The sequence below is a fragment of the Lithobates pipiens genome, unplaced genomic scaffold (genome assembly GCF_037356315.1).
Source record: "Lithobates pipiens isolate NorthernLeopardFrog02 unplaced genomic scaffold, aLitPip1_a1.2 Scaffold_8, whole genome shotgun sequence".
Classification (NCBI taxonomy): Eukaryota; Metazoa; Chordata; class Amphibia; order Anura; family Ranidae; genus Lithobates; species Lithobates pipiens.
In genome coordinates, this window is record NW_027507903.1 from 87,942,563 (window position 1) to 87,950,356 (window position 7,794).

General features: G+C 51.7%; 1 long non-coding RNA gene across 1 annotated transcript; it reads right to left on the bottom strand.

Moving 5' to 3' along the window:
• Nucleotides 1-212: 212 nt before the first annotated feature.
• Nucleotides 213-7,406, bottom strand: LOC143963672 (uncharacterized). Its single transcript, XR_013271018.1, has 2 exons — nt 6,982-7,406; nt 213-502 (listed from the first exon to the last, which is right to left on the bottom strand). It is a non-coding gene; the product is annotated as an uncharacterized LOC143963672 (long non-coding RNA).
• Between the last annotated feature and the right edge of the window lie 388 nt (nt 7,407-7,794).

Genomic DNA, 7,794 nt, shown 5'->3' on the forward strand with positions numbered 1-7,794 from the left:
CATGATGTCCATACAGATGATTTTATGTCTCTTATTTTGTTTTACTCTAGACTTTCCAATATCAATAAAAATCTAAAAACTGGAGGTGTCATAGGTACTTCACTTTCTTTTAAAGCCAACATCCCAAAAAAGTAGAGGTTCTACCAAAAAGCAAATCCCCTCAAAATGGCAGGACTTTTCAGGCATAGACTGTGAGACTCACAACGTACATATAAAATCATACAATCACTTTATTATAACAATTTATCAAAAAGTATACACATAATAAAAAAGATACACAAATGTATTTTCAGGTATGCAACCTAGTTACATCCAAACTTGTTCAAAAATGAAAACAATTCTTTTCAATGTATATACAGGTGTGACATATCTATAACATAATCACATATGCACAACCAACTGAATCAATAATCTGCATATGATATGTCCTACGCGTTACGGAGTTTTCTCCTTCCTCAGGCATCCATCATTTATGCAGGTCTATGTTATTCGAAGTTTTGATCTACAATGATAAATAAGAACACGTGTACATGTATATAGACCTTGTTGGCGTAGGAGAGAGAAAAAAATAAAAATAAAAATAAAAAGGGGAAGGGGAAAAAGGGGATTATGTACCTAATCATACTTACATGCATAGAAGTATGTTCCAAATAAGGTCATAGCATGACCAATTAATGTGAACCTTCAAACCAATTTGGTTGTACAAGTAGCAAAGACAGAGAAGCAGAACGCACAGAAGGGCAGAGTTAGGGATGAAGACGACACCTTCTCCCCTCTCTCCTAGCCCAATACACTGTGTGGAGCGATGAAAGATGTGTTTAAGGGTCCCCCAAAGACACGAACTGGGACCGCGTAGATACGCAACTGAAATCTATAAGGGGGGGGGGGAAGAAAACTTGTACAGCAAGATAAGGGATTTTTTTTTTAAAACCCCTGAAGAGTTGGTATAACCCAATGAAACGCGTCGGGCTTACATAGATGCATGATGTCCATACAGATGATTTTATGTCTCTTATTTTGTTTTACTCTAGACTTTCCAACATCATTCTGCCCTTCCAGTGGCCCATGTTGTGCAGGACTTGTTTTTACTTTATGATATGCCGAGTACCATGGCGTCAATATTTATATGTGTTTTTAAGCATGCCCAGCGTGTATGCGATTCTGTGCATGCATTTTTGTGTTATACATGATCTCACACAGTATAATAAAATGTTCTTTGCTAAGACTGCTTTTTGATATACATCTCTCATTTCAAAACTCCCCTTTTTTGTCGGCACCCACAAAAGCAACACTGTGTTTCAGCTCAAGAAAGCCCAAGTAACCTCTAGAGCAGCCATTCTCAACCAGGGTTGGCTAGGGGTTCCTTGAGCTGTGGCTAAGCTCTTATCTGATGGTGCCTGCATATCTCCAGGTTGCACACCACCTGGTAGAGCCAGTGGTATGACTGCAAGGCTGCTGTAAGGGCAGGCTTCGAACACCACCAATGTAAGGGGGCATTTTCCCAATGACCCCTAATGGACTAATCTTACCAGGGGTTCTCTGAGAATTTCTATCTCAAGATTTGTTCTGGGATAAAAAGGTTGAGAATAGCTAACCTAAGGAAAACCCTGCTTGTGAATGCTTGCACTTGATTGCAATACTATAGTGCTACCGTATAGTCAACCTGTGGAAAATCTCATTGCTACACATGTTCTTTACATTCCGGGTGACCTGGCCCTTGCTTGACCCAGAGGGAAGCTAGTCCTCTTCTGAGGGACCCAAAACAGATAATTTTACAAAGGCTCACCCAAAGTCCTTAACATGATTGCCGTTTGTGGTCTAGCCCAATGCCTAATGCCTTTGATCATAAGGCTTTTTTTTCTCAGGCATTTTTGCCCCCTTTTATTTTCACCTGGTGACCCTGTAACATATCCTGTCCTAGAGTGACAATGCTTAACTCAATGTATTATATCCATGGAGAAGCCATGTTGTTAGTCTAATGCCCCATACACACTATCAGATTTTCTGCAGATTTTTTTTTTCCTTCAGATTTAAAAAAAACATGTAGTGGAAGGGCCTGCCTGATTGTATACAAATTGAAACTCCTAAGGTTTGACCTCATATTATATGGTTTTGTTTTTTATCTGTGTTGCAACCCGCCGTTTCACACAGGCAAAACCGCCCTGCAACACAGCGAAGCCGGACCATCAGCGCACTGTAAAGCCGCCCCGCAACAGCGAGGCACAATGTGAGAACTACGCCCGCCCTCCCCCCGCTGTTTGTATAGGCTTCAATTGTGGCCCTGAAATGGTATCTCCCATCAAGGGATGCCTCCTATGATGTGCGCTTGCGCCCTGGTCACGTCACTCCAGCTGATCGGCATATCAGCTGAAGTGCCGCTCCGTCCTGCGCATGCACGGGCACTATTCGATGGGGGGCACTTCCCGACAGAACACTGGCAGCAGGAAATGTGGATAGGGGGCAGTAATCACACTGTGTGTGTGTACACTCCAATGTCATCTAAGAGCGATCCTGTCTAATGTGTTGGAGGGGCGCTGTAGTGACAGGAGAGGATGAGGAGGGGAAGGTCACAGGGAAATTGTACACAATGAAGGGGGGGGGGGTAATAGTTTGTACTTTGGATGTTTGTGGAGAAGGGGGATGGGCATTTATCTGTGCTGAGAAGTGTAATCAGGATGGGGGGGGGGTGTATTTGCTAGAAGGAGGAATGAGGAGGAATATGAGCTAGGACAGTTTTGGGGGGTTTGAGCCGTTACAGGGAATGTTTTCTCTAAGGGTGTGGGAATTTCTGCTAAGAGGGGGGAATTTGTGCTTTGGGAGATTTGGGTGGGGAGGAAGAATTTGTGCTAGAAAAAGGGTAATTTGGAGGGGGTTGTTGATTTGTGGGGGAAATTGTTATACAAGGAGGAACGGGGGGATTTGCTCTTGAAGTAGTGATTTAGGGGATTTTTTTTTGCTGGGGGGATTTGTGTTAGGAGGCGGGGTTGGGAGGATTTTTGTTAGGAGGCGGGGTTAGGAGGATTTGTGTTAGGAGGCGGGGTTGGGAGGATTTGTGTTAGGAGGCGGGGTTGAGGGAGGATTTGTGTTAGGAGGCGGGGTTGAGGGAGGATTTGTGTTAGGAGGCGGGGCTGAGGGAGAATTTGTGTTAGGAGGCGGGGTTGAGGGAGGATTTGTGCTGGGGGGGGGGGGGGTTGTGCTGGGAGAATGGATTGGGGAGGATTGTTACTAGAAGGGTAGATTGCAAGGATTTTTGCAAGGAGGAGGGATTGGATGGATTTGTGCTAGAAAAAGTGATTTGGGGGATTTTATCTAGGAGGAGGGATTGGTGGGAGGATTTGTGCTAGGATAGGGAATTGGGGGAGTAGTTTTCTGCTGGGGGGAGATTTGGGTAGGGAGGAAGAATTTGCTCCCAGGAAAAGGGTAATTTGGATGGGGTTGGGAATTTGGGGGAGGATTGGGGGGGATTTGTGCTGGGATAGGGAATTGGGGGAGTAGATTTCTGTTAGGAGGGGGGATTGGGGTGGGATGTGAGTTGGGGGGGGCATAATAACTGTGTAGTGTATATTCCAACTTTGAATTAGATGTAATGTTGAAAAGTGACCCGTTGCTGCAGGCACCTTATCGGTATCTAATGTGATTAGTATATATATATATATATGGAATGGCGGGGCTGCGCTGCTGTAGTGATTGCCAAATTAATTTATACAACAAAGCTAACATGACATTGATGTGCAAGGATGTAAATAATGGCGATTTAAATAATGTGACATTGAGCAAATAAATATTGAAAACGTGAGAATTCATATAATAATACAATCCATGCCACTTTAGGTGCTGATAACAGTGCAATAAATATTTAAAAAAAGAAGGGGCAAATACCGCAAATGAATCTATAAAATACGGAGGCATTCATCTGTCAATGTGCAGCGATTGCTATGAAGACAGCAGAATATTAATAGTGATTTATAAACATAAGACTCCAAAGTAAAGAGGGAGATGGAAAATCTGAGGCTACTTTCAAACTGGAGGCGTTTTTCAGGGGCTAAAGGGTTAAAAAATAGCGCCTGTAAATCGCCTGAAACCCCCCCAGTATGAGAGCCCCGAGTGCTTTCACACCGGGGTGGTGTACTGGCGGGACTGGAAAGAAAGTCCTGCAAGCCGCATCTTTGAGGCATTGTGGGAGTGGTGAATACATCGCTCCTAAAACGCCCCTACCATTGAAATGAATGGCCAGCGCTGCCGATGCACCTGCAAAGCGTTTCGGCAGTTGCGCCTTTAACCCTTTTCTGGCCGCTAGTGTGGGTTGAAAGGGCCACCAAAATGACGGTAAAGCCCAGCTTTACTGCCGACAACCCCCCCGCCCCCACCAAAATAATAGTGTGTCCCTTTAGTGTTTGTAGGAGGGATGGGGGGGATTTGTGGTGGGAGGGGGGCCGGTCAGGTGGGGGGAAGGAGCCACTGTCATAAGAAGTTGGGAACCCCTGTCGTGCAGGGTGTGGGGGGCCCCCTGTCCTGCAGGGTGTCGGGGGGCCCCCTGTCATGCATGGTGTCGGGGCCCCTGTCATGCATGGTGTCGGGGCCCCTATCATGTAGTGTGTGGGGGCCCCTGTCATGTAGTGTATCGGGGTGTTGGGGCCCGTCATGCAGTGTATCAAAGCCCCTGTCATGCAGGGTGTGGGGGGGGCCCTGTCATGTAGGATGTGGGGGGCCCCTGTCATGCAGTGTATCAGGGCCCCTGTCATGCAGGGTGTGGGGGGCCCCTGTCATGCAGGGTATCAGGGCCCCTGTCATGCAGGGTATCAGGGGGGCCGCTGTCCTGCAGGGTGTCATGTAGGGTGTGGGGGGTCCCTGTCATGTAGTGTATCGGGCCCCCTGTCCTGCAGGGTGTTGGGGCCCGTCATGCAGTGTATCAGGGCCCCTGTCATGTAGGGTGTGGGGAGCCCCTGTCATGTACTATATCGGGGTCCCTGTCATGTAGTATATCAGGGTTCCTGTCATGCAGGGTGTGGGTTACCCCTGTCATGTAGGGTGAGGGTGGCCCCTGTCATGCAGTGTATTGGGCCCCCTGCCATGCAGGGTGTGGGGGCCCCCTGTCGTGTAGTGTATCAGGGGCCCCTGTCATGTAGTGTATCGGGGGCCCCTGTCATGCAGGGTGTCATGTAGGGTGGGGGCCCCTGTCATGTAGGGTGTGGGGGCCCCTGTCATGGAGTATATCGGGGCTCCTGTCATGCAGGGTGTGGGTTACCCCTGTCGTGCAGGGTGTGGGTTACCCCTGTCATGCAGGGTGTGGGTTACCCCTGTCATGCAGGGTATCGGGGGCCCCTGTCCTGCAGGGTGTCATGTAGGGTGGGGGCCCCTGTCATGTAGGGTGTGGGGGCTCCCTGTCATGCAGGTTGTGGAGGGCCCCTGTCATGTAGTATATTGGGGCCCCTGTCCTGCAGGGTGTCAGGCCCCTGTCATGTAGTATATCGGGGCCCCTGTCATGCAGGGTGTTGGGGCCCCTGTCATTCAGTGTATCGGGTCCCCTGCCATGCAGGGTGTGGGGGGGCCCCTGTCATGCAGGGTGTGGGGGCCCCCTGTCGTGCAGTGTATCGGGGGCCCCTGTCATGTAGGGTTTGGGGGGGTCCCTGTCATGTAGTGTATCGGGGGTCCCTGTCATGCAGGGTGTGGGGGGTCCCTGTCCTGCAGGGTGGGGGCCCCTGTCATGTAGTATATCGGGGCCCCTGTCCTGTAGGGTGTCGATTGCCCCTGTCATGCAGGGTGTTGGGGCCCCTGCCATTCAGTGTATTGGGTCCCCTGCCATGCAGGGTGTGGGGGGGCCCCTGTCATGCAGGGTGTGGGGGCCCCCTGTCGTGCAGTGTATCGGGCGCCCCTGTCATGTAGGGTTTGGGGGGTCCCTGTCATGTAGTGTATCGGGGGTCCCTGTCATGCAGAGTGTGGGGGGCCCCTGTCCTGCAGGGTGGGGGGCCCCTGTCATGTAGTATATCGGGGCCCCTGTCCTGTAGAGTGTCGATTGCCCCTGTCATGCAGGGTGTGGGGGGCCCCTGTCATGTAGTATATCAGGGCCCCTGTCCTGCAGGGTGTCGGGTGCCCCTGTCCTGCAGTGTATCGGGGCCCCTGTCATGCAGGGTGTGGGGGGCCCCTGTCGTGCTGGGTGTGGGGGGGGCCCCTGTCGTGCTGGGTGTGGGGGGCCCCTGTCGTGCTGGGTGTGGGGGGGCCCCTGTCGTGCAGTGTATCGGGGACCCTGTCATGCAGGGTGTGGGGGAGCCCCTGGCGTGCTGGGTGTGGGGGGCCCCTGTTGTGCTGGGTGTGGGGGGGCCCCTGTCGTGCAGTGTATCGAGGGCCCCTGTCGTGCAGGGTGTGGGGGGCCCCTGTCCTGCAGGGTGTCGGGCCCCTGTCATGTAGTATATCGGGGCCCCTGTCATGCAGGGTGTGGGGGGGCCCCTGTCGTGCAGGGTGTTGGGGGCCCCTGTCATGTAGTATATCGGGGTCCCTGTCATGTAGGGTGCAGGGGGCCCTGTCATCTAGGGTGTAGGGGCCCCTGTACTGCAGGGTTTCAGGCCCCTGTCATGTAGTATATTGGGGCCCCTGTCATGCAGGGTGTGGGGGGGCCCCTGTGGTGCACGGTGTGGGGGGCCCCTGTCATGTAGTGTATCAGGGCGGGGGCCCCTGTCCTGCAGTGTATCGGGGAGGGGGCCCCTGTCCTGCAGTGTATCGGGGAGGGGGCCCCTGTCCTACAGTGTATCGGGGAGGGGCCCCTGTCCTGCAGTGTATCGGGGGTCCCGTCATGTAGTGTTTCGGGGCCCCTGGGATCACTGAGGACAGCTCTGCTCCTCAGTGTAGACGGTAATTTCTGTTCCCTCAGAGCAGAAAGGAGGAGAGGAAACACTGACAGATCATTACACAAGCCGGTCCCGCCCACACATCCCGACACTGGACCCGCCCCCCTGGTCAGCTGACATCACTCCTAATCACACTTACTAGTTCTCCGATAGAGGTGCGATGAAGAAGCTGGGGGATTTTACCACTGGAGAGCGCTGTGTCGGGTCTCACTCCCTCCTCCAGGAACCACCTACAAAATGGCGCCGCTCGGCCTGGGCGCGCTAACCGCCCGCTCCCTCCAGCCAATCAGATGCCGCTGCGTGACGCACGCTCTGGCTGATATCTCCGCTGTACGGAGACAGATAGCTGCAGAGAAGACTCAGCTTTATCCTCCCTCCAGCCTGCAGGGGGCAATAGAGCACCGTTGTGTAGTGAGTGAAGGCTGCCCGTTCTTCCCCTCCTCTATGCCCTTCTCAGATAACTGCAGGGAGGAAGGAAATGACGATTCACAGTATCTGGAAGTGCAGGGGGGTCTGTGCTGATTGATTATCAGTGCAGCCCCACCAAGAAAGCCCACACTCGACCACCAGGGATTGTCACCACCAGGGATGCCAATCAGTGCCCACAATGGGCATCACTGATTGGCAGCCATTATTGTTTGACACCTTATCAGTGCTTGTCAGGGCAGCCCTATCAGTGCCACCCACCTATGTATACCCATCAGTGCTGCATATTAGTGTCCATCGTCAGTGCCACCTTATCAGAGCTTGTCAGTGCTGCCCCATCTGTACCCATCCATGCCGCCTTTCAGTGCCACCTATGTAAACCCATCAGTGCCACATATTAGTGCCCATCATCAGTGCCACCTTATTAGTGCCTGTTAGTGCAGCCCCATCAGTGCCACCAGTGAAGGAGAAAACATACTTATTTCCAAAGTTTTTTCTTTCAACGTTTTCAGGCTTTTTTCTTTTT